The sequence below is a fragment of the Apostichopus japonicus genome, chromosome 7, assembly GCF_037975245.1.
Source record: "Apostichopus japonicus isolate 1M-3 chromosome 7, ASM3797524v1, whole genome shotgun sequence".
Classification (NCBI taxonomy): Eukaryota; Metazoa; Echinodermata; class Holothuroidea; order Aspidochirotida; family Stichopodidae; genus Apostichopus; species Apostichopus japonicus.
In genome coordinates, this window is record NC_092567.1 from 13,285,324 (window position 1) to 13,309,397 (window position 24,074).

At 38.7% G+C, this 24,074-nt stretch overlaps 1 protein-coding gene across 18 annotated transcripts in view; it reads left to right on the forward strand.

Moving 5' to 3' along the window:
- LOC139969384 (uncharacterized) overlaps nucleotides 1-24,074 on the forward strand; it is a 99,624-nt gene that overhangs the window by 37,621 nt on the left and 37,929 nt on the right. For 12 of the 18 annotated variants that reach the window (XM_071974295.1, XM_071974280.1, XM_071974283.1 and 9 more), the window contains 2 exons: nucleotides 20,941-21,191; nucleotides 22,372-22,605. The gene's annotated coding sequence lies outside the window, so the exon portion shown is untranslated. The other 6 variants (XM_071974281.1, XM_071974284.1, XM_071974293.1 and 3 more) reach the window with 4 other exon arrangements.

The window sequence follows — 24,074 nt, forward strand, 5'->3', positions numbered from 1 at the left end:
GGTGGCTAAAACTTCATCCAACACATACTGCATGAGGTAAATGACTCTTCGTGGTCGTTTCTGTGACCACTGACCGTATAGCATGTTGTCACTCATGATTATTATCATAATGTCTGTACATCTCTTGTGTATGAGTGTAAGTACGTACAATCATATATATGATCCACATCGATATGGGTTCACTGGGTTTCCATTTGGCCTGTTTCCTACAAGATTTCTAACCGCAGGCGCGTAGCCAGGGGTGGGGTTATAATTTTATAGTAGCTGTTATAAGAGGTTTTATGTACACCAAGAAATTAACTGTGTCTGAATTTTTGAAAATTCCTTGACCAACATTCTACATCATACTTCCCTCTACTCGTGCAATTTTGACCGGTCTGTTAGGGGTTGAAGGTGGTTTTTCAATATTGGTTGTCCATAGATGAAATTGTGTGCAACATTATGGGTATGTTTTGAAGTGAATTTATTATTCAAATTCTGAACAAATAATGGGCTTAAAACCTTGAAAAGTGGGGCTGACGGGTATTGTGGGGCGTTTGAATAACCTACAAAAGCAATGATCCACAGGAGATGCGATGAGGTCGAACATGAAGTGTGACTGGTGACAATCTTGAGAAAGGTTATGAATAAAAAAAAACTATTGGGAAAAACTTGGTTCTCAGGCAAAAGTGTACATCTGGTTGGTCATTTTCAAGCCCGAGAAGTGCCATTTCCGGTGATCAGGGGGCTATCAAAACCAGAAATGTTCTTGTACGCTGCGCGCCAACCAATGGTGGCGCTCCGCTTGGATAGTAATTCGCCTGCACCCAAGCAAATGTTCCCCCCAATATTTGAAACAAATCGCCGCCCCTGGTACCACCATTACATACAGCTGCGGTCAATACCCACAGCACAGTGTACAAACAATATAGCGATGGAAATCTCAGGTCCAGCTTAAGATAACAAGGTATCACGTTTCATCACTGTCTGCATTTTGTAGCAACACGAACAAAACGTCACTTGCAAGCAACAGAAAGTTAACTTTTTCAGATGGCCGCACACGGTTTGGGGCAAGTCTTCAATGCCTTTTAAAGGGTTCGTAATCAAGCATGTGATATTTCCCAAAACCATGGGAATCCTCATATAAGTCCTTAAATTGTGAAGCAATTTCAACTAGCTTTGTGACCATGTCTTGGTGTAAAATGGCTGGTGTAAAAGAAATGGCAAATTGGGGAACCTATTTCGTCATTCAAAGAAGATGGCACGTGTTAAGTAGAACTATAGTTGTTAATGTTATAAAACTGTTATAAAAATGTAATTTTTATAAAACTAAATGGCTTATTCGGAGAAACTGATAAGTACAATAATCCAAGGAACCATCACAAGCACCAAAACGCCGAATTAATTGTGTCAAACCACAGTATTGCAACAACTCCTGAAGTGAGACAACTCCAGACAATACGGATCCACAGTACCAAGTGCCAGCATTTCAATGCTTTCTCACACAAAGCAGAGAATGAAATAAACCCTGACACTATTCAAGAGGTGTGTGTGCTAACTGGCACTAAAGTTTGTCTTGTCAAGTTTTAAAAGCAACCCATGGCAGGATTGGATTGATGAATCACACTTTTTATAAACTGTGTGAATTTTACAACATATTTTTTCTGAGATTAAATTAATGTGGTAGAGAATTGAGGGGTGGGGTAATGAATAAAGAACATTTTGATTTTCTCTAATAGTCTAGACTATTTCCCGCCAATATTTATGTTACAATATTTGCCACAGTTTCAACATGATAAAGAAATCGATAGGTTTACTGTTGTGCTTAAATCCTTTCCATCAAGTACAAGGTGCAATGAGGTGATTTAATTGTGAGAAGTAGGCCTATATGTGGTTAAAGCAGCAAAATCTTGTTACATAAATTTTCTTAAACTGTATTAAAAAAGTGGCCAGGTATATGATAGTCACAAAAGGGAACATCTTTCACAATAAGTGCAAAAAAATGCTTATCATGAAGGATGCTTTTGAACTTTGAAAAGATGGGGGGGGGGGTGGAATTTGTTACCCCACAAAATTATCCACATTTTAGGCGGGGTAAAAATGTAATATAATGAACATACTTCCAAAGTTTCACTGGCAGAAAAATGTTTCTTTGCAGATCTTTTGCAGTTCATTTTGGTCGAGTATTTCTTGAACAGCATCTTAGGATACACAGCACACAGGCCTTGATTAGTGCCCGGTAATGAACATTTATATGCATCATATAGAAAGTATAAAAGGGGAAATTTCGAATTGCCAGGTTTTGACATCGTTACTTTGATGTTCTGCTGTTAGGCAGTCACCGTATTAGCTTATGAGGTTATAATAAACTAGAGATGTGTTGTTACGCTATGAACTATTAGGCCTTGACTCGGAATTTGAATAGTATCCAAACATTACTGTGCACTCTATCTGGATAGTGCTGGCTTGTGTTTTTTTCATCATGTGCTCCCAGACCTCCTGTCAATGCCACTGGCTCATTCAAGGGGGGGGGGGAGGGGTGGAGTAATCTAGGAGTCTAACTAGAAGGCTGTAAGGTTGCAACTGGCGGCAGCATATAAAAGCGCAATCAGACACATTTAAGTTGAACGTGTCATTGTTGAAACGAGAGTATTTCTCAAAGGCAAGGGTTGACATTAATAAACCACTTGACTCTTTGCATAGCTGTTACACACCTACTTGTCCCAAATGAAACCAATACTGGATTTCCTAAATAGATCAATGTACAAATTGCACTATGCATGGTAAACACAGGTCAGTCTACTGTACGTGGCAATACACACCTCCACCAAAGACAATAGGGTCTTGTACTTAATGTGATGCATCTACACACCAAGCATGAGAAGTATCCACGATTCTCATCGTTAGGAATCATGTAAAAGGCATTTCTGAAATTGACCGCTGGTGACCTCAAATTAGATTCAACAAAAGGTTGCGGCACTTAGGCAGATACATGGTGCTACGTTATTGCTCATTGGAAACCATGTTTCTGTAAGGTATGGAATATAATTTTTTTAGTTTTTCACCAAAAGTAAGTGATAAACAAAGTAAAACATATCACAGAATTATAAATAAGCAGCTTGGCCTACTGTAGTATATCAAAAAATAAAAATAAAACATCTGCTAAAATACCTATGGAGATAGCTTGGCTTCTGTGACATTAGGGCTCCAATATTATACACTCGGCATGTACTATACAGTAGCCATAGGTATGCGCTAGTCCTAAGCCTATACACAGTACCTCACTGCTTCTTTGAATCGCTGCTCGATTAGCACAATTCGTACACTTTCCCAATTGTTTATCTTGTCTTCTGGCTGCAGATTGGTGTGCAAAAATTATCACCATCACTCCATTACACTGCCTTAATCAAAGTGAGTTTTACACAACGAAAATCATAGGTTGAAAGAGCATCTATCTTCCACTCACAACCAGTGTTAATTAAAATCTTTGCAAAAAATTATAGCGGCAATAACAGCAAACTTGTCACAAAACTTATTAAATTTGTTGAATATTTTGCTAATTATGACTGATAGCATGTTGGTAAATCCTTAAGAAATAATTTAGGTATTCTGACAGGATTGAAGCATATATACTCTACTGTGCAGGGTTTGCCTGGGCATAACCGAGTTGTTGTGATATTGACGTTTAATATTATTTGAATTGGTTGACAAATTAATATATGAACACAACATATTTATGAATGCCTTTAAAACATGTAATTGACTTCGTAAGCTCAAACCGTTCCCTCTAATAAAAAGTTATTTTAGATTTTCCGCTGTTTCTTTGTAAATGCTCCATGAAGGTTGTGAACAATTTCCACACATGAAAACTTCCCGTACATAATGCATGTGCAGAGAGCGTAGACGACAGTAAGTTTTCGTGAACAGCGCCTAGCCATTTGCCCAACATAACTATACATTCAAATCTGAAGTTTTTATTTGTCATCGAATTGCGAGAAACGACTGAAATCAACAACAAAAGTAATTATATAATACTTATGATTCAGTGATATCGTTCGTTCCAACAGCAACACTATGTATAATGGTACACCTTTTGCACACATTTTGACCATGCACTAGTGACCCCAAATGACCTTTGACCTCCACAAAGAACAAAAGACTTCTAAAACTTAACATGTCACAACTACATACAAAATATGATTTTGTTCACAGCTTCCCTTCTTGAGATCTTGTGTTGACAAAGTCTTCACAATTTGGCCTCTGGTGACTCCACATGACCTTTGACCTCCACATTAAACAAATCGCTCTTTGAACTTTAAGTGTCACAACTACCTATTTAGATATGAGAATGTTCCAAGCTTTCCTTCTTGAGCCATCATGTTTACAAGGTTTTCGCAATTTCTACCCTGGTGACCCCAAATGACCTTTGACCTCCACCAAAAACAATAGGCTTCTTTTATTCAATGTGGTACTTCTACACACTAACTTTTAAGTTGGTCTGACCTCCCTCCTTGAGATATCGTGTTAACAAAGTGTTCACAAATTGACCACTAGTGACCTCAAATGACCATTGACATCCACAAAAAACAATAGGTTTATTCCACTCAATGCTATAATCATACACACCAAATATGAGATTGCTCCAAGCTTAAAGGGTGTGAAGGCTCGTGCACAAGGAAACATCTCATGCCGGTAAACTGACCTAGTTTCGATTGAGGTGTAACAGAAGTGTTAGACACCACCACCTGGAAAATCCTGGAAAATACACAAACAGCTTGCTACCGTCGATAATTAGACACTAGCGTACAGTCAATACATACAGCTATGGTCTATACCCACAACACTGTACAGAACATAGCAGCGATGGACATCTCAGTTCTAGATAAAAGATAACAAGGTATCACGTTTCATTACTGTCTGCATTTTGTAGCGACAAGAAGAAAACTTGCAAGCAACGGAAAGTTAATTTTTCAGAGTGCGGCACGCTGTTTGGGGCGAGTTTTGATGCCTTTAAAGCCTTCATTGAAATGACTTGTTTAACAAGTTCTCAATTTGACCCCTGGTGACCCCAAATGACCTTTGATGTCACCAGAAAACAATATACTTCTTCTGAATGTGTTTCTCCTACCCACCAAATTTGAGCATGGTTCTAGCTTCCCTTTTTTAGATATCGTGTTTACAAGCAAGGCGTCACACACAAGCACCCACATACACTCTCTTCCACCTGCATGACTACAAAGGTTATGATTTCATCGAAACCAATAAGTCCTCTATCTTTAGTTCTCCTCTCATGTCAATGCTGTTGTAAATGTCAATACTATCATAACTCCCCTAGTAGCTCCAAAAATTGATTACCGAAACTTTGACCTGCCAATTGCCATGAATTTTCCCAGCTCTTATCACCAAACCTGCTACTCTAAGATCTGCCATGAGCATCCACTTCGCCACGCTGTTCCTATCAGTGCATATTCATCACGTTACGTAACTCTACCTATGATTAACCCATAGAAATTGATCAAGGTAGAACGCTGACACAGTGTGTAACCGTGTGTGAAGCCTTGAAAGTGAGGAAACTTTGCATTGTATGGCAAAAAGCCAGATCATTTGTACGTCTTCAAACATACATTGTGCATATGACTTTGAAATTTGATTCAACCCGTTTTTTCCAAAGAGTAGGTGTTCTCTTCACAAGAGATATGTTATGGCGACCAGCGTGGTAAGTACTATACTCCTGACTTAAGAACCAATTTTGAAAACATTTTCCCTGCCTCTTATGACTTGAGCAAGTAAAGTGTTCAATGCAACTTCTAATGTGTTCTTCTGTGTTCCTGGTATCTGACAGGCACATGGCAAACATTTATCCTGCTTGTATTATTTTAGTGCTCCACTCAGATAGTGTCATAGTTGTCCCTGTAAAATGCTTGAAAAAGAAAGCCTTCCCCCGCCCTACCCCCCCCTTTTCTGAAACCCACCTTGTGTAATACTTCCATATTCTTCTGTGCATGCAATTCTCAGTTAAATAGTAATGTTGCAAAGTGGGTAGTAGTTTATGCAGGGTAACAGATCCCATCTTATGAAGTGAGAAGGCAAACATTTTGAAGAATGTCTACATTAAGTCAGTTATCAAAGGATAAGTGTTAGCACGAATACTGTAGGGCCTGCGTGCCAGTGTCGTTTAGCCTGCAAAGCTTTGTCCGAACATGGTTAGTGAATGTCATTAGACTTAAAATCATAGTTAAGTAAATCTAGGAAAATAGCCTATAAAGTTGTTGTCCAGAACATACCTGGCTATAGGCTGAGTAGGCTTACCTCAAAGCTCAGATTACTGGCTAGGCCGATGTTTTGCTTATGCCCTTTTGCCACCTTTAAAGTGTTGGGAATATGTTGCAAATGGAGGATGTGTTAACAGATTGAAATATTCTAGGTTATGACCAATAGGCTAACCTAAGTTATACCAAAGGTTACGTACAAAGGCCTAAGTGAGGCTTAGCCCATTTTTCTGGTATTCAATTGTTAGAGATAAGCCAAGGACAACATAACCATCTCATATTATTCGGTTATGTGGATATCGTTAGGGACTACACTTAAAGGGTGTGAAGACTCGCGCACAAAGAAACGTCTCATGCCGGTAATCTGACCTAGTTTAAAATGAGGTGTAAGTTCTAGTGTTTACACAGGTCCAAAAATCGGGAACCGGGTACCCGAGAGCCGTTATCCGTCGGGTATACGGGTACCCGGAAAATTTTTTTACCCTCGTGTATCACGATTTTCAAGAAATAACATAGGATGCTATAATAAATGAATTATATTCTTTACTGACAATGTTTTCATGTTCAAATACGTAAGATAAATTCTAAAACCTGCCTCAATAATTCCTATTGCTTTTGTTTCTTTCATTAACTTGCTAATAACTTTTTATTATTAACATCACTACTAACATCGCACTCCCGCAGCTGATATATATGCTAGCTCTCCACGTCTATTGGATAACACCATAAAAATATCAAAGTTAGCTCCTAAACAGTTGTTACCACCACTATCTGTTATGCAGGCCCATGGTTCGCAATAACGCGAGATTCGCGCAATTTGATCGCATTTGGAATAAACGATTAAGTAAAAAGCCACTTGCGATTATTATTTTTTAGTTATCCCGTTTATTATCCATAAAGATCTCGTAAAATTCTTTGTCAGCTTTTCCTCCTATGAAATAAACGAAGGAATAAATAATTTCTTCCACATGGTAGCCTAACACCACACCAAGTCAATGAGAAATCTAGCTAAGCCTAACAATCGGTCTATTTGCGGAAATTGTGACGCAGTTATAAGATATCCAAGGAATACTTTCATTATCGCTGTTATGTTCGACCACCTGGTTGCCTAACATCACACTAAGTCAATGGGGGTAATCTAGCCTAGCCATCTGTTTATTAGCTGAAATTGTGACGCAGTTATAAGATATCCTTGGAATAATTTCGTTATTGCTGTTATTTCGACCACATGGTAGCCTAACACCACCTAAGTCAATAGGAAATGTGCCTAACCGTCGGTTTGCCCCCCCCCCCAAATAAAACACTGCGTAGGATTCGGGTAATAAATTAGGAACCGGGAAGTACCGTATTGCGTCGGGCGGGTGCGCGGATACCCCGTGCAAGCACTTCGCGTAACAGAAGTGTTAGACACCACCATTGATCCCAGAAAATACAGCTTGCTACCATCGGTAATTAGACATTAGTGTACAGTCAATACATACAGCTACGGTCAATACCCACGACAGTGTATATTGCAGCAATGGATATCTCAGGTCTAGATAAAAGATAAAAAGGTATCACGTTTCATTACTGTCTGCATTTTGTAGCGACAAGAAGAAAACTTCACTTGCAGGCAACGGAAAGTTAACTTTTTTTTCAAAGCGCGGTTTGGGGAGAGTCTTCAATAAGGTTGTGAATGTACCAATACAGCAACTGAGCAGACGACACTAGTAAAGTAATAAGATTCCTAATGTAATATGGCTTCTTAAGAATTACCTTTGAAACTTCAGTCCACTTCCACATTTATTACGATTTTGGCATCCAAATGTGTCACACGATACCACCATGTCGAGTGATTTATGTCAACTTTATCACTTAAGTTATGTAAAAGACGTAGTGTTTGTATTACTCGCCGGTACTTTCTTGTCGTTCCTTTATACTATAAATAAACTGTACAAGCAAAGCGCCACCAGTTGGTTGATTGGCTTCAGTATGTGTTGCAGGACGGCATTTTCCTACTTCAATTGATTTTTACAAGGCCCAGCCCGCTTAGGTTCCAAAAGGCAGGAAACCCAAAGACACGCTTCGAGCAAAGGAAAATTACAATAGCAACAAAATTTAATAGACTTTACTTACTTAAGAAAAAGGCACATCCTCACGCCCAGGCAGATAGGACAGCTCTGATTAACAGCTACTAGTTCAGTCCTGACAACAAAGGAGTAAACAATGGAGCAGCAGCCTGGTGGAATGTCGATGGTGAAGGTGAATTGTTAGTAAAATGAGGTAAGGCATTGCATAAGGTTACTGGCATGCCTTAGAATGAAAGGCTGGAATGAGATGAAATGGCTCAAGGAACGTCTGAATGGGTTAATAACAGGATTAACCCCATCAGCCGTGACCTCATACTTGGACTGACCGGGTGTACCCAAGATAAAAAACTGCTGCAACAAGTGGCGTACACAATATTGCAAAGATGGGGAAGGGGAAGGGTGGGAGAAACCCCGACTGATTCGATGCAAAAACTACTACACGAAACAAGCAAGTAGCATTTCGTGACAATCGTGTTAATCCTTCGAGGATATTTGATCCCACCGATAATACAAAATGTAATTATATGAAAAGAATAATGTCTCTTAAAATCGTTTATGATGGTCATTTTATGGCACAACATTTCCTCGGGGTTAAATTAAGAATGAGTGGGAGTTTTCCTGTAGTATTTTTGCATTGAGTTTATGAGGGCGCTGCCGCGGCACCCCAGCCAGAGCCTTATATAGAGAGGCTCTGACCCCTATGGCGCGAGAAAGCGGAATATATTATGTACAACAATATATATGCTTTACTTGCAAAATACGTACATGGTTTACTTCAAAAATACATTTTAGGCATATTTATATATATTCTGCAAAAATATATTCTCTGACACAAAAGCATTTATAATATAAAAATATATTCTCTAAGAGAAAAATATATATTTTCTTTCAATATATATATTTATATATATATATATATATATATATATATATATATATATCTTGTTAAAAAACATATATATTTTTCTCTGACAGAAAAATATTTTTCTCTAACAAAATATATGAATTCTGAGACAGAAAAAAATATATATTTTACAGGAAAAATTATATTCTGTGCAAAAATATATTTTTATTGTGTGTACGAAAAATATATATATTCTCTAACAACAAAATTCTATTCTGTGCGAAAAAAATATATTCTGGTCGAAAAATATATATATGCTGTACAAAGTACCAAAACATATATATTCTCTGACAGAAAAGTATTTTTCTCTAACAAAATATATAAATTCTCAGACAGAAAAAATATATATTCTACAGGAAAAATTATATTCTGTGCAAAAATATATTTTTATTGTGTGTACAGAAAATGTATATATTCTCTAACATTCAAGACCTATTCTGTGCGAAAAATATATTCTGTACGAAAAATATATTCTGTGCGAAAAAATATATATGCTGTACAAAGTACGGAGCTCTGTAAGTGCTGACCAAGATGTTTGTTAAGTTGTTCAGTAACTTCAGCAGTGACCAGCCTGTTCATTACACTGGCCATTCATTAAAACGCACATGTTTGCTCAGAATCTTAATGCAGTTCATAGTTAGTGGGTTTGCGATATCACATTGCACATGATAGTACCAGGGATTATTCCATAACAACTCCCTGATTGTACGACGGTACGTTCGACAGCGAAGCCTTCTGTACCGTAACTAGCCGGCTTAACAGTAACTGCTCACTTCTTCACATTTCAAGGTTATTAGTTTGGAACGTTAGCCGGTGTGTTACGTAAGCAGTTTGCCAAACCTTGCAAAGGAAACGAACGTGGGAAAGTCATTTGCACAGCTCAAATTTCCTGCGATCTACCGCAAGTGCCTATTGAAATCTGTAAGGCAGGTAAACTGTTACGTCAGTGGTGCAGGGCGCATTTCACTCAATTGTATATTTTTTGTAGAGAATATATATATTTTTTCTTTTAGAGAATATATATATTTTTTCTCTTAGAGAATATATATATTTTTTCTTTTAGAGAATATATATATTTTTTCTCTTAGAGAATATATATATTTTTCTCTTAGAGAATATATATATTTTTCTCTTAGAGAATATATATATTTTTTCTCTTAGAGAATATATATATTTTTCTCTTAGAATATATATATTTTTTCTCTTAGAGAATATATATATTTTTTCTCTTAGAGAATATATATATTTTTTCTCTTAGATAATATATATATATTTTTCTCTTAGAGAATATATATTTATTTTTTCTCTTAGAGAATATATATATATCTTTGGCATAGAAACATATAATTTTTGTGTAAGTATATATATCTTTACAGAATACTTATTGTTAGATAATATATGATTATAAACATATATACAAATATGTCTAAAATGTATTTTTGAAGTTAACCATGTATATATTTCGCAAGTACAGCATATATATATTTGTACGTAATATATTCCGCTTTCTCGCGCCATAGACCCCAGCCAGAGCCGTATATAGAGAGAGTTTGGCCAACCATGTAACCGATTTGGATTGGTCGAGAGGGACAACGCCCACACAGGGTGGTAAAATAGGTCCACTTGAAAACTTGATAGCAGGCGACAGGCATACTCACAATGTATAGACGTTCGTTTGTGTACACGAAAAAGTACGAAATTATGAAAGAAATGGTGCTGGGGATGCTGCAATCGGTAAGGACATGGATTTTGTTGTTTGCTTTTCCGACTGACCATGAAAGAAGAAGAATTTTGGGAAGTAGAAAGAACAAGATGGAGATCTAATGAAAAAAAATCTGTGTAGCCTAGGCCGCCATAGCCCTAGTAGTAATAGTACTATAATACGAGTAATGTACAAGCAATGCGAGAATTTTACGTTCAGACTGGTTTTTAAATTTGTAATAACATTATGGCTATTCTCTCTCGTTTTACGATCCACAAATTCTATTTTATTATGCCAGCTCTCCTAATCATACTGTGTGCATGGCAGTTTCAGTCGCACATATAGCTATCCTAATTACTAGTTATTGTATGCCTGGGTTATGCCTAGCCTAAAATGTATAACTTTTAGTTTAATGTAAAAGGGTGGGCCAGGATTAACGTAAAGCCCAAATCCTAAGTTAAGCCCGAAGCATAAGTTAGGTCTGGGCTTAGTTAGGCCTGGACTATTCTTGCTATTACTACAACTGTTATAGCACATTACATAATATGGCACAGTATAAGGCCCAATTAAACTAGGCCTAAGGAAAACAAAGTAGCCTAGGCCTAACCTAGTAAGGCTAGGTCTATATTCATTGGCTACTTTGTTAATATTGGTTAAATGGTCTTGGTTTGAAATGTTCATCGTCAGCATTGGCCTAGCCTATTTAGGCTAACATGAATTCAGCCTAATTTTTTCTTCTTCAAAAGTATAGCCTAGGCCTTGGTTTAATTTGGATGCAGTCAACTATCATTTATAAAAGTAGCATGGGCCTAGGCTACATTTCAAAGATCACTAGGCCAAGGCTAATTATGGTACTGGTAGCCTAGCCTTAGTTATGCCAAGTTAGCAGACCGTGTTAAAGACGAACCTAGTGAGTGACTATTAGACTGAAATCCAGTTCCTGCAACCACAGCAAAAAAGTCTTTGTTTTAATCAATGTACTTGTGTGTTTGAAACTTCCAAATGGACACTCAGTGGCAGTTGGTTAAGATATAAGGTTTTACCTTCATCATGGAGAGTTGAAAGGAATCTGCCTCATCATCTGAATAATGGACTCAAGGATAGCATCAAATCATGATTGGATAATAATTTTGAGCAAGTAAATATCTGGCAATTTGAATGTTTGTACTATTTTTTACATATTATTTAGGCTGTTTTGCTCACACAAAAGCAAATGATCAAGTGACAACAACTGACGCAGTATATTTAAAGGCATTGAAGACTCGCCCCAAACCGCGTGCCGCGCTCTGAAAAAGTTTACTTTCCGTTGCAAGTGAAGTTTTCTTCTTGTCGCTACAAAATGCAGACAGTAATGAAACCTGATACCTTATTAATTGTTATCTTTTATCTAGAACTGAGATGTCCACACTGCTATGTGCACTGTGTTGTGGGTATTTACCGGCGGTAGCAAGCTGTGTGTGTATTTTCTGGGATCAATGGTGGTGTCTAACACTTCTGTTACACCTCATTCGAACTAGGTCAGATTACCGGCATTGGACGTTTCTTTGTGCGGGAGTCTTCACACCCTTTAAGGAGAAGTATTTATATCCCATTAATAGAGAAAGAATTATGTTTCAATTGGTAACATGCAACTATAAATTTGCAAACATTAGATACAATCAAACAAATGACAAGGTTCATTTACAAGGTAATCTACTGCCCTATATTTCACATTAATCTGTCACATCAGAAGGTCACAGCTTTCAATAATTTTACAAACAAACTCCCTTGATGGGTGCTTGGTTAGATTCCTGCAATTTTCAAGTTTTCAATGTAATAAGTTCTGAATGTGGCAATGTGGAGAAGCTTTGGGATAATCTGTGGATAAGACTGACAGACTATCAACAAGATTCCACATCCATGCAACTCCAACCGCTTCCTGCACCTCCTTGCAGATGTACCACATGTCCAAAAAAAATTCAGCATTGGTTAATGCAATTAAAATATGGCTTCCTTCTGAGCTGGCAAACCACTGAAAGATCTTCTCAGCTTTCAAGAAAACAGACTTGAAGCTATCTCCCAAATTGACAGAGGCCACACGTACACCATCCCGCTCTCATAAGATGAAGGTATCACACACTTCATTTTGCTTCTGCCATGTGGTGCCTGGTAGACTGTGAGGGGTCACCCAATGGATGTTTTAACAACTGCCTGGTTTATAGAGCTCTGCAACAGATGGTTCAACCTGATGCTGAGTCATCATCCTGTCATGGCCTTGAGCAAAGTGAACCCATTTCAACACAAAGCAGCTTTTAAAGTGCTTGTCAGACAAACTTTGTCTAGGTACTGTCAAATCCACATCACCATCATTGCTGGTTCTAGATAAGCCGACCATAATAAAAGACTACAATGAGGGTTGTTTAATTCACCCAACAGAGCTGCTATCCAGTACCTTTAGGCAGCTGAAAAGATATTCAGAAATTGTTATATGGGTGTGTTTGTGTGCATGCATATGTGTGATTTTCTTGCTTTACAGAACAGCTACTTTTTGATAAGCTATGTAACATGGAAACCTGCCAATCATATGTTTGAAAGAGGACAGGCTGAAACGGTTCTTAAATGAAAAGCTTAAAGACTTCTTGCATTTTAATACATCACTGTTCAGGTTAGGCCAGTAATGGCAGTATGAAGAATAAGTAACAATTTAATAATTATCATTATGGCCATTGCTGTCTGCATAATAACAAACTGAATGATTTCATCAGCCTTGTGCTCAGTTGACAGAACTGACAAGCAGGCATAATATGTCAGTGTGATCCATGTAACCTTATTAAGGACATGACCGTATGGTATATGTTTTTGGAAAATACATAAGCTACAACATTCACCAGTGTCCAGTTGTTGCGGGGTATTTTTCTCGACAGACCCATTTAATCTATTACACATACCATAGCCTAGTACTACATTCCTGAGAAATTAACACCACAATATCAGTCTTAGGTTTTCCCACAGACTCTCAACTATTGCTCACTCTTACACTCAAGTATACAGTTTAGTTAAGTAGAAGAAAGTATCAGAAGGGACACTCAAGTCCCCATCAAGAACCCTATATGAGAGAAATAAAACCGAAGACACAAAAAGGCATACCCGATTATATTGCATAATGTACTCATCCAAAGCATTCTTAAACCCATTCACACTAATTCCAACTCACATTAATTGTCATTTTAAGTAAATGCCTACACTATTTAATTGAAGGATCTATTACTGTAGGCCTGAAGCATAGTCGTGCGTCTGTGATGTAGCCTAGCCGGGACTGTGTGATGTGTGCTTTTCGTTTGTACTATGACTATGAGGCGTAAAATCAACAAGTGTAATGACAGGTTTTCAGCTAGTTTTCTATGCATTTCAGGTGTAAAGATAAACGTAAATGTCATTTACTAACGCATACTCTAATTCATTACCTGATATCCATTTTGTTCCTCGTATGCCTGTCAAAATCTGACATTCTGAGTCGCTTCGTTTGTTCGCAACGAGCACAGTGTGCAAAGCTGGTATACTATTTGTGTGTGGTGTTTTTCGTGTTTCGCGCAACTGGTAACGACAACTGGACCTATTTTGAGTTGTGTGTGACGTCACAAATCGCCAGTTGGCCAAACTCTCTCTATATACGGCTCTGACCCCAGCCTGAGCCGTATACGGCTCTGAGCCCTGCCAGAGCCATATATAATATATACGGCTCTGAGCTCCTTTGTATAGCGTGTTGCGGCATGAGCGTTCCGAAAATTTCAGCTCACGTGATCACAGCAATTTTGTTTCCGAATGCGTAGCCTCCATTCAGTATTGCGAAGTTCGGAACACTGCGAAGTTCGGACACCCCTAAGAAATATACGATTTCACCATGACAACCTATAGCAACAGCCAAGTTCACGAAAAGCTACAAAGCTACAGTTATTTTCTCTCCAAAATGACCCGTTTGCAAGTAAGTACTTAAATATTTGTCAATAAAATGACAGAGATCTATGAAGTCTGTTATAATTACTGAAAGAGCAACTGCGCCACCAATTTTATCATCAGCGCCACATTGTGGGTTGCGTGTCCGAACTTCGCAATACTCTTAATCTAGCAAAGAAATACCAGTTCCACAATCACGAAGAATCTCCTTGGAATACAGCATGTAAACAGTTTGCAAGAAAGAAAGTTTGGCCGTGTATCGTTATATAACACAATTCTCCCACCAAATCAAGTATATTTTCCGGTGATTTAGACCAGGAGATATAGTTTTGGGGTGTTTTAAGGCTTAGGTGTCCGAACTTCGATTGCCAGTTGCACACTTAATAAATCTTTACCGGTTAGAAATGACAGGATTTTGCGCCTTTGAGTGCTCTAAAAAGTCGGAGAAGGGATTTAGAATTTACAGATTCCCTGCCAATGTCCAACGAAAGAAAATCTGGGAGGATAAAGTCAATTGCGTCAGATGGAAACCAACGTCCTCGTATTTTTGTCACGTACGTATAGCCTAGTGTATATCCTATACACTAGGCCATAGCGCACAGTTGATTCCAGTGTTAGACTAGGCATATGCTCGTGTATTTAGCCTAGGTTAGGCCCAGTCCTTCAGACTGAAATGGAAGCATAGGTAAACATTTCAGAAGTGCTCAAACGATTAACTGAATCGGAATCAGCCCGTTTATTGCATAATTGGGACATAATCGGAATCGGTAAAAATTAAGTGGAATACCAGTCCTTCTTCTTTCAGTATAGTGCTAACTTCAACTTTGAAGATTCATGCACTTGATTGACAGGTTGGCTATGTGGAAATTAGTCTAACTGGATTAGGTTTTTAAAAGCTTCAGCAGATTGTGCCCTAATCAGTGGCGTAGGAAGGTACTTTTGAGTGGGGGGAAGACTGATGGCCGGCCTGGGGGAGGGGTCTCTGGAATTTTTTTGGCATTTCCAGGTGGCCTCAGATGCAATTTGGTTCAATATAGCACACTTCAACCCACCCACTCCATTTTGTATATAATTTTGCATTTTCACCTGGCCTTAGATGCAATTTGGTGCTCCAAATGAGATTTTTTTCTCATTTGGAAATGAAAAAGGGGTTTTCTGACTTGCGAAGCGGGGGGGGAGGGGAGTGGGGGGGCGGAATGATACTTCCGCCCCTTCATATTTTTCACTGGGGGGCTGGTGCCCCCCAGCCCCCCAGTTCCTACCCCCTTGGCCCTAATAGACTCCTCAGATAGATAGTTCCAATCACGTACAGTCAGGTTACTCAACCTGGGGTCCGCGGACCCCTAGGGGGTCCGTGAAATTTATTTGGGGTTCCGTGAGGGCAAAGGGGTCAGCAGGGGGTCCGTGAAAAAATAATGGTGGATGTTCCTGATGCGGAGGAACTCATCAAAATTCAATCCTCGATCAATAAAAGAAGATATTTTGAAAGGCATGGCAATGCTAAATTCTGGATTGCTGAAGGAGCATTGATTGCCCCAATTTTAACAAAGATCGCTTTGGAGGAAGCAATGAATCCCTTTCGCAACTACATACTTGGCAGAATCTACTTTCAGTGCCGTTGTGCACATGAAAACTAAGTTCCGGAACAAACACAATTCATAATGACTTACAGATGGCCGTAACAATGGTGAAGCCAAACGTACAAAAGCTGGTCTCTGATGTACAGGCTCAAGGGAGCCACTGACTCTTGAGCAGAATAAGGACTGGAATCCAAGAGCTAGGTTTCTTTCATTTGTTGGCTATATTATTTTTTCCAATGTTTTCTTAGAGTTCCGTTTGCTATATTCATGATGCGTTTTAAGTCTCAAGAATAAAGACTTTGCTTACAGAATCATGAGGAAGCTATTGAGTAATGCACTGAACGAGGACAGGAGTTCAATAGTAGCCCACTTTGGTAATTTCCAAGACTATATATACACTTAGAATTTTTCATTTCGATGTAACAAAGATGAAAGGCAGTAGCACAGATCAAATCAGATTTTTGCCTATGCCCACCTAGTCCCGCAGGACTACATGGGCAGGTTGGTTCCAGGGGGAAGACTAGTATGGTAAAAAAGACTGGTGGTACATAATTGATGACTGAGTTGAAATTTGGTGGAGGAAAAGTTATAACTAACTTGGATTTGACACAAAAAAAACGGTGCCACTTGCAGGTCTCTGACAAAGCAAACCCATAATTCTCCTGACCTCATGCAGAATCAACCAGTTTGTATCTGACAACTCGTCGCTTCCAAATTAAAATTTAATTGGGAAATATATAATTTGAAAGTAAGAATTTCCAAGTAGGCCTATGCCTAGCAATACTTGCAGGTCTAGGAAAACTGCATTCCAGGCCCAGCAAAAATGCATTTCTAAACATAAATTCTTGAACATAAATTTACTTCAAAAGTCACAAAATAATGCACCATTTTGCATCTTACCCTCAAATATTGAAAAAAAATTCAAAAGGGGAGGTGGACACCCCCTCCCCTTATACCCCTCCCCCAGGCCGGCGGTAACTGTCCGGGGGTCCTCCAAACATTTCAGTTTATCTCAAGGGGTCCATGGATAGAAAAAGGTTGAGAACCTAGGACGTATAGTATGGGGGAAAAATGACATCCTATAATAGTCTCTAGAACAATGTGGATTATGATAGGCTTGGGTGTTTTCACATCTAGTTGGAACTTGGTGGTTCTTTGAGGTATGATTTTGTGCTGGATCAATGGCAAACAACTGGTTCTGCATTTTGTAGAACATTGTCAACCTTGATATTCCACGTCTTTTGGCAAGAGGTTTCCAACCTAGATCTTCAAGCATCACCCCAACACTTGATGTGGGGTGGTTACGATGGAGGGGCAAACTTGCAAGCACGTCTTTGAACCATTTCATTTTATTTATCAGTTTATATGCAGGGGCGTATCCTGGATTTTCTAACCCGGGGGGCGCGAATCACTATCTAAGCGGAGCGCCACAATCGGTTGGTGCGCAGCGTACAAGAAAATTTCTGGTTTTGACACCCCAGATCACCGGAAATGGCACATCTCGGGCTTGAAAATGACCAACTAGATGTTCACTATTGCCTGAGTAACCAAGTTGTTTCCCAATTTTTTTTCTCTCCATCCGTAACCTTTTTGAAGATTGTCACCAGTCACACATCATGCTCGACCTCATCGCATCTCCTGTGGATCATTGCTTTTGTAGGTGATTCTACGCCGCAGCCCACAATATGCACCAGCCCCACTTGGCACTTTTCAAGGTTTTAAGCCCATTATTCGTTCAGAATTTGAAAATTCACACTTCTCGTGAAATCAATTCACTTAAAAAGATACCCATAATGTTGCACAAAATTTCATCTATGGAGAGCCAATGCAGAAAAACCTCCATGTTTAGGAATGTTTGTCATAGAATTTTGAAAATTCAGATACGGTTAACATATTGGTACATGGGTGCAGATCAGTCTTGGATAATGGTGGGGACGCGTGTCTGTTCTCTGATACTAACTTAGCGGAGAGCGCCCATGGGTTCGCGCATAGGGTACAAGAAGTTTTTGGCAAATACTCCTCCCAGATCGCCGGAAACAACATTTCCCAGACCCAATGATGCCCCCATACCTCCTTAAGTTTTAGATCTCGTGGCTTAGAAATTTAGTTTGGGGAAATGCATGGGCGTCTGCAGAAAAAATCCAAGTAGACTTTTGTATACGATGGGTCTGGTTTTGTAACTCATCGGGAAGCGATTAGAGGGGTAGGAGTAGGGTTGTGGGAAGCGCGTTTTCATGCAGATGGGAACAATCTCAAGAAGTGATGGGTGCGTCCGCCTCCCCCCCCTCCCGCCGGCAATGATATGCCTTTGGATCCACTACATGATATTCACAGGAAATGTGCTCAATTCTCAAATAGCATGCGGAATTTATTTTTAGATTCATTGTATGAGTTACGGTACTAGGGGTAGGTAACAATTAGCATTCAGTTCGCGTTGTATAACATTTTAACTCTGCATGACAGTGTTGCATCGAAAGACATGTCTAGTGCAGTTCGCATATAGATCCTGGGCTAATACCGAAGGCATGTTCCCCGACGACTCGGTCGAGTTCAAGACCAGCCACAGTTGGTTTCATAGCACAATTTTACAATTGTTTAAGGCGTCCATACACACACTCGCGTCATGATATACTATATATAGTATGTATATTTATATATACATTAGTGAGAGAGGAAAAATGGAAACGTCAAAAATGGAGTTGTCAGTGTATGGGGTAAGCTGAGGCGCACGCCCCTTCCGAAATCCTTGATCTGTCACTGGCTACCCTGTGTATATAATAGGGATCAGAGCTGTAATTATGACTGTTCCTCTTTCTCTTCCCGGTGTCTTGGCGTTTAACTTCTACCCCCTCCTTTTCTCCCTTTTCTCTCCTTTTTCTTTTGCCTTCCTTCCTCTCCTTCCTCCTCTTTTTTCCCCCTCTTTTTTCCCTTTTTTCTTCTCTCTCTTTTTGTCTCCTCTTTTTCTTACACGGGTGGGGGGGCAGGCGCGCCCCCAACACCCCCCCTGGATACGCGTCTGATATGGTATAAGAGTCCCAAACAGTGTTGCTGTACTCCAGAATTGGCCTCACTGGTGCCTTGTAAGCTTGTTGTTTGACACTGGTATTTCTGATGTTAATATTGCGACCAAGGAAATTGAGAACGTTTGTTGCTTTAGAGATAAGATAATCTACAGTACCTGCTTATCCCAACGTAAATTGTGAGTGATGTGAACTCCCAGATATTTGGTATACCAGACATGCTTAAGTTCCAAGCCATGGAGGGTGTAGGCGAAAATCTTTGGTTTGCGTTTGCGAGTGATACTAATAACTTCACATTTTTCGGGGTGGAATTCCATCATCCATTGATTTTCCCAGTTTTGTAGGGTATCTAGGTCTTTCTGCATAAGCTTGGCATCCATTTCATTCTTCATTGCCATATAGATCATAGCCACATCAGCAAATAATCGAGTGGTGGAGTGTAGATTTTGGGCGATACCATTTATATAAAACAGGAAGAGGCAGGGTCCAAGGACTGAGCCCTGCAGTACACCCGATGTGACATGAATGCTTGATGATGCAACGCCATCTAAAACTACAGAATGAGTTCTATTAGTCAGGAGGCTTTTGATCCAGTCGTTGGTGCTTCCATACCACTTCAACTTTTCAATCAGTCTTATATGATCAACTTTGTCAAATGCTTTTGAAAAGTCAAGCACGCAGACATCTGTTTGATGTCCATTTTGCATGTTATGTGAGACGTCTTCGATAAATTCAAGGAGTTGGCTTTCACAAGACCTTTTGTTCCGAAAACTGTGTTGTAGAGCGTAGAATATATCATTATGAGATGCAAAGGACATAATACTACTACAGATGATATGTTCCATTTATTTTGATGCAATACACGTTAAGCTAATATGTCAGTAATTTGCTAGATCATACTTTTGTCCCTTCTTGTAAATAGGTGTGACATTTGCTTTTCTCCAGTCTGCCAGTGATATCCTGAATATTATTCTCAATGGTTCGGCAATCTCGTCAGCTAGTTCTTTGAGGATTCTTGGGCCTATGTTGTCACGGCCAGCAGCTTTTCCAGGCTTAAGATTTTTTAGGAGCTTTAGCACACAGGGGACAGTTACATTTAGGTGAGGGAGCCCGAGAAAGTGATGAGCAGGTGCTGTTAAGTTAAGAGTAGTCTCAATGGTGAAAACAGACTGGAACTGGCGATTTAGAGCCTCACCTTTTAGTTTAGGGTCAGATATCAGCTTTTCATTCACTCTCAGAGGGGCAACACCATTAGAATCAGTTCTCTTATGCTTTATGAATGTCCAGAATCTTTTCATACTGTCAAAGGGGTTTGGATCAGTAGTATTAGGAGCAACGATGTCAGAGATATTATCCCAGTATGCCCTTCGCAGGTCTCTTTGTACCTCTTTCTTTAAATTTAAGAAGCGCTCTTCATCACAAAGTCTCCCAGACTTTCTTGAGGTTTTAAAGGCTTTATTTCGTCTTCTAATTTTCCTTTTTAGGTCAAGGCTGCCTGTGTGGAATGTATTTCTTAATACCATTGGTCATACCGTTTTTGAACAGGTTCCACAGAGACTTTGTATTTAATGTTAATTGAGCTTTGTTGAGTTCATCTGCAAGCTTCTCAGCACGTTGGCGGAAGCCAGACCAATCAGCCTTTTATACAGAGGTACTACTTGTTAGGGTAGCTGTTTCCTACAAGCGAGTTTTATGTCAAACTCAGTATAAATAACTTCATGATCGCTGATACCAGGTAAGATTTGTGTCCTAGTTATGTCATACCGATTATTCAAAAACATATGGAAGGAGAAAATATCATTCAAAACATGGACGTTGAAAATATCAACTGATGTATTCAGTTTGTTCCTTTACTACTATGAAACATTAAACCTGTGTTTTCTATTTCAGTTGATAGGTTACTGGTTTTTCGTTATATTCGGTGACTTTATTTGCTAAGCTATCGCAAATATTGCAATTTAACTTTTAATGAATTTGCTATACGATCGCAGCACAAGGAAGAGGGTAATTGTGCTTACTTTATCCTGTTGAATGCTTACAACCATTTCGGTAAACAGCATATTGGAAAGAGCCCCCTAAACCTAAAGAAATCCCTCGTAAATACATTAAGTTGGGCGTTTTTAACTTTTCATTTTCCAGAATAACCCCCCAAATCTTAATTCCTACCCTGGTGCTGGATATTTACAGGGCCTATGTTGACTAGCTTATATAGGTTATGTTTAGGCATCAAATACTCTGTAATGCAGTATTCGATTCACTTATTTGCAGTTCGATGTTTTTTTTTCTCACAATTTCCAAAGGGTCATACTTCCCTGCCCATCACCTACTTTTTCTCGTCGACCCTCTTAACTCCATTTTTTTTAATCTTTCGATGTTTGCCGCAATGCCCTCAAAAATAATTTAATTTCGCCAGAAATGCTGATATGCCTCTAATCCATAGCCGTTGCATCAAGCCTAACACACACTTGTTACATTGTAAACAGGTCTCGGAATATGGTCTAAAATTTTGCCCAAATCCATGATCAAGTAAATGCAAATGTTTCATGTGGCAAAACAATATTTGAGTAGTTTATAGTTGTTAATATTTCTTTACATCAATCTGGTAACATTCTACAGTAATTTTAAACAAGTTACGACGTCCAGGGTAGTCAATGCCGGCTTGATGTGAAGCAGATAGAATAAACTAGTATTGGTACAAATAAATTGGGGGTTCTTTCAGTAGCGGCAGTACTTTTTGAAGGGTCAAGATATTCTATAACAGTGGAACCAAATTTTGCGTTGCACAGTTCTTAATAGTATAGTGCTTTAAGTAAATTATGATCCATATTATAATCCAAACTATGATGAATGTATGTAAATAAGCTTAACTCAGTTCATTAAATTATTTGAACTTTAACCCTGTTTTGTATTTACAGACATATTTTGCTAATCATCAATTTGAAAGTGGACGTGCTGCAGAAAAATGCAAGTGAAATGTTCTGCTATACCTACAATCTTTTGTCACCACAAAGTGACAAAACCAAGGATGTCACCTCAAAAGAGGTATTCATCGTCTACAGACCCAAGCACACTCACAAAGGTTGCAAAGTCAGACCACTCCTATAGTCGGGATTGGGCTGAATCACCACAAGGAAACACTTCAAGTGCCGGTAAGTTTTATGTGCCTATTTGTACAACTGTATGAAATCTTTAAAATAGTGTCATCTGAAGGTAAGATTTAAGTTTTCAGAAACCCCTTACTGTATGACAAACAAAATAGGTGAATGTAAAAAATTGCTTATATGATGGTTGCAAAAATACCTAAAAGCACAGTCCAGGATACAACAATCTGATGGCTTCTAGGTGGTTTACAGCATCCTCATGGACCCCACTTGCCATTATCCAACCCCCCCCCTTGCAAGAATTACTCTGGAAAAATTGATATTAATTCACATCTATGAAAATGATAAAAGTTATGAAGATCACAAAGAATAACACTGTCTTCTTTACTAGCTTCCTCACAAGTTGTCAATGATTTTGATTAATGATTTTGTCAACTTAGTACAGGGTTTTTCATGCATTTTCAATTTATTATTTGTGGATGAAATGTCTAGCCCACAGATGCTTACATTAAAGGTCAGGGTGATGTCACATATAACATTGCCCTATCCTAAATTTCAATTTCCAGCCTTTGATACAGTACTCTCTTTGGGGATACAGTACTGAGCTCCAACTTATTTTTTTATCACAAATAATTAAACCATGATAAAATAAATTGAAATATGAATTATAACCTAAATATAACTGTTTACTCAGGGTTGTTCACTTGACTTGGAAAATATTGATAATTTTGTATAACGTCATATATATATATATATATATATATATGGAATATTCATCATAGGATTGGAATCGGTTATCGCATAATCGGAACATAATCGGAATTGGTAAAAGTTACGTGGAATACCAGTTATGTCATACCGATTATTCAAAAACATATGGAAGGTGAAAATATCATTATTCAAAAACATGGAAGTTGAAAATATCAACTGATGTATTAGGTTGTTCTTCTACTACGAAATATTAAAATAATGACACCCTCTATATGTCTTTCACAATGTAATTTCATCAAATTAGGCTGCCAGGGTCGCCGATTTTGCTTCCCTCGTGGTTAGTGACTTCATATTTCTCGGCATAGTAAGCATGGTAACAATACCAATTTCGTGAATTAACGAATGTGCTGGACAGGGTCGGAAATAAGCGGGGGCGACGGCGATTCGCCCTTGCAAGTGCTAAAAATGCCCTCCTAAAGCACAATTACGAATGCGAAAAAGAATAGAGATTTATAAGAAATCGCCCTCGTTACTGTATATCTGGTGATCTGCTGATTTTAAGTAATATAAGTGAAAAAATGGGCCCCAACCTTTAGCTCCTTTTTTTCTGAACTCTCTTGTGTTCTTCTCATTGTCATTAGACTGTGAGTCCTGTTCGGTCCCCTCTGGTTGTCCCCGAAACCAGAAGTGAAATAACTTTTTTTTCTTTTTTCTCTGGCCTCTTGTTATTTCGGGGTTTCTGTTTGTTACTACCTTCAGCCATTTTAGACGACGAATGTGGCAGTAGACAGACTAGGCCTACAGTA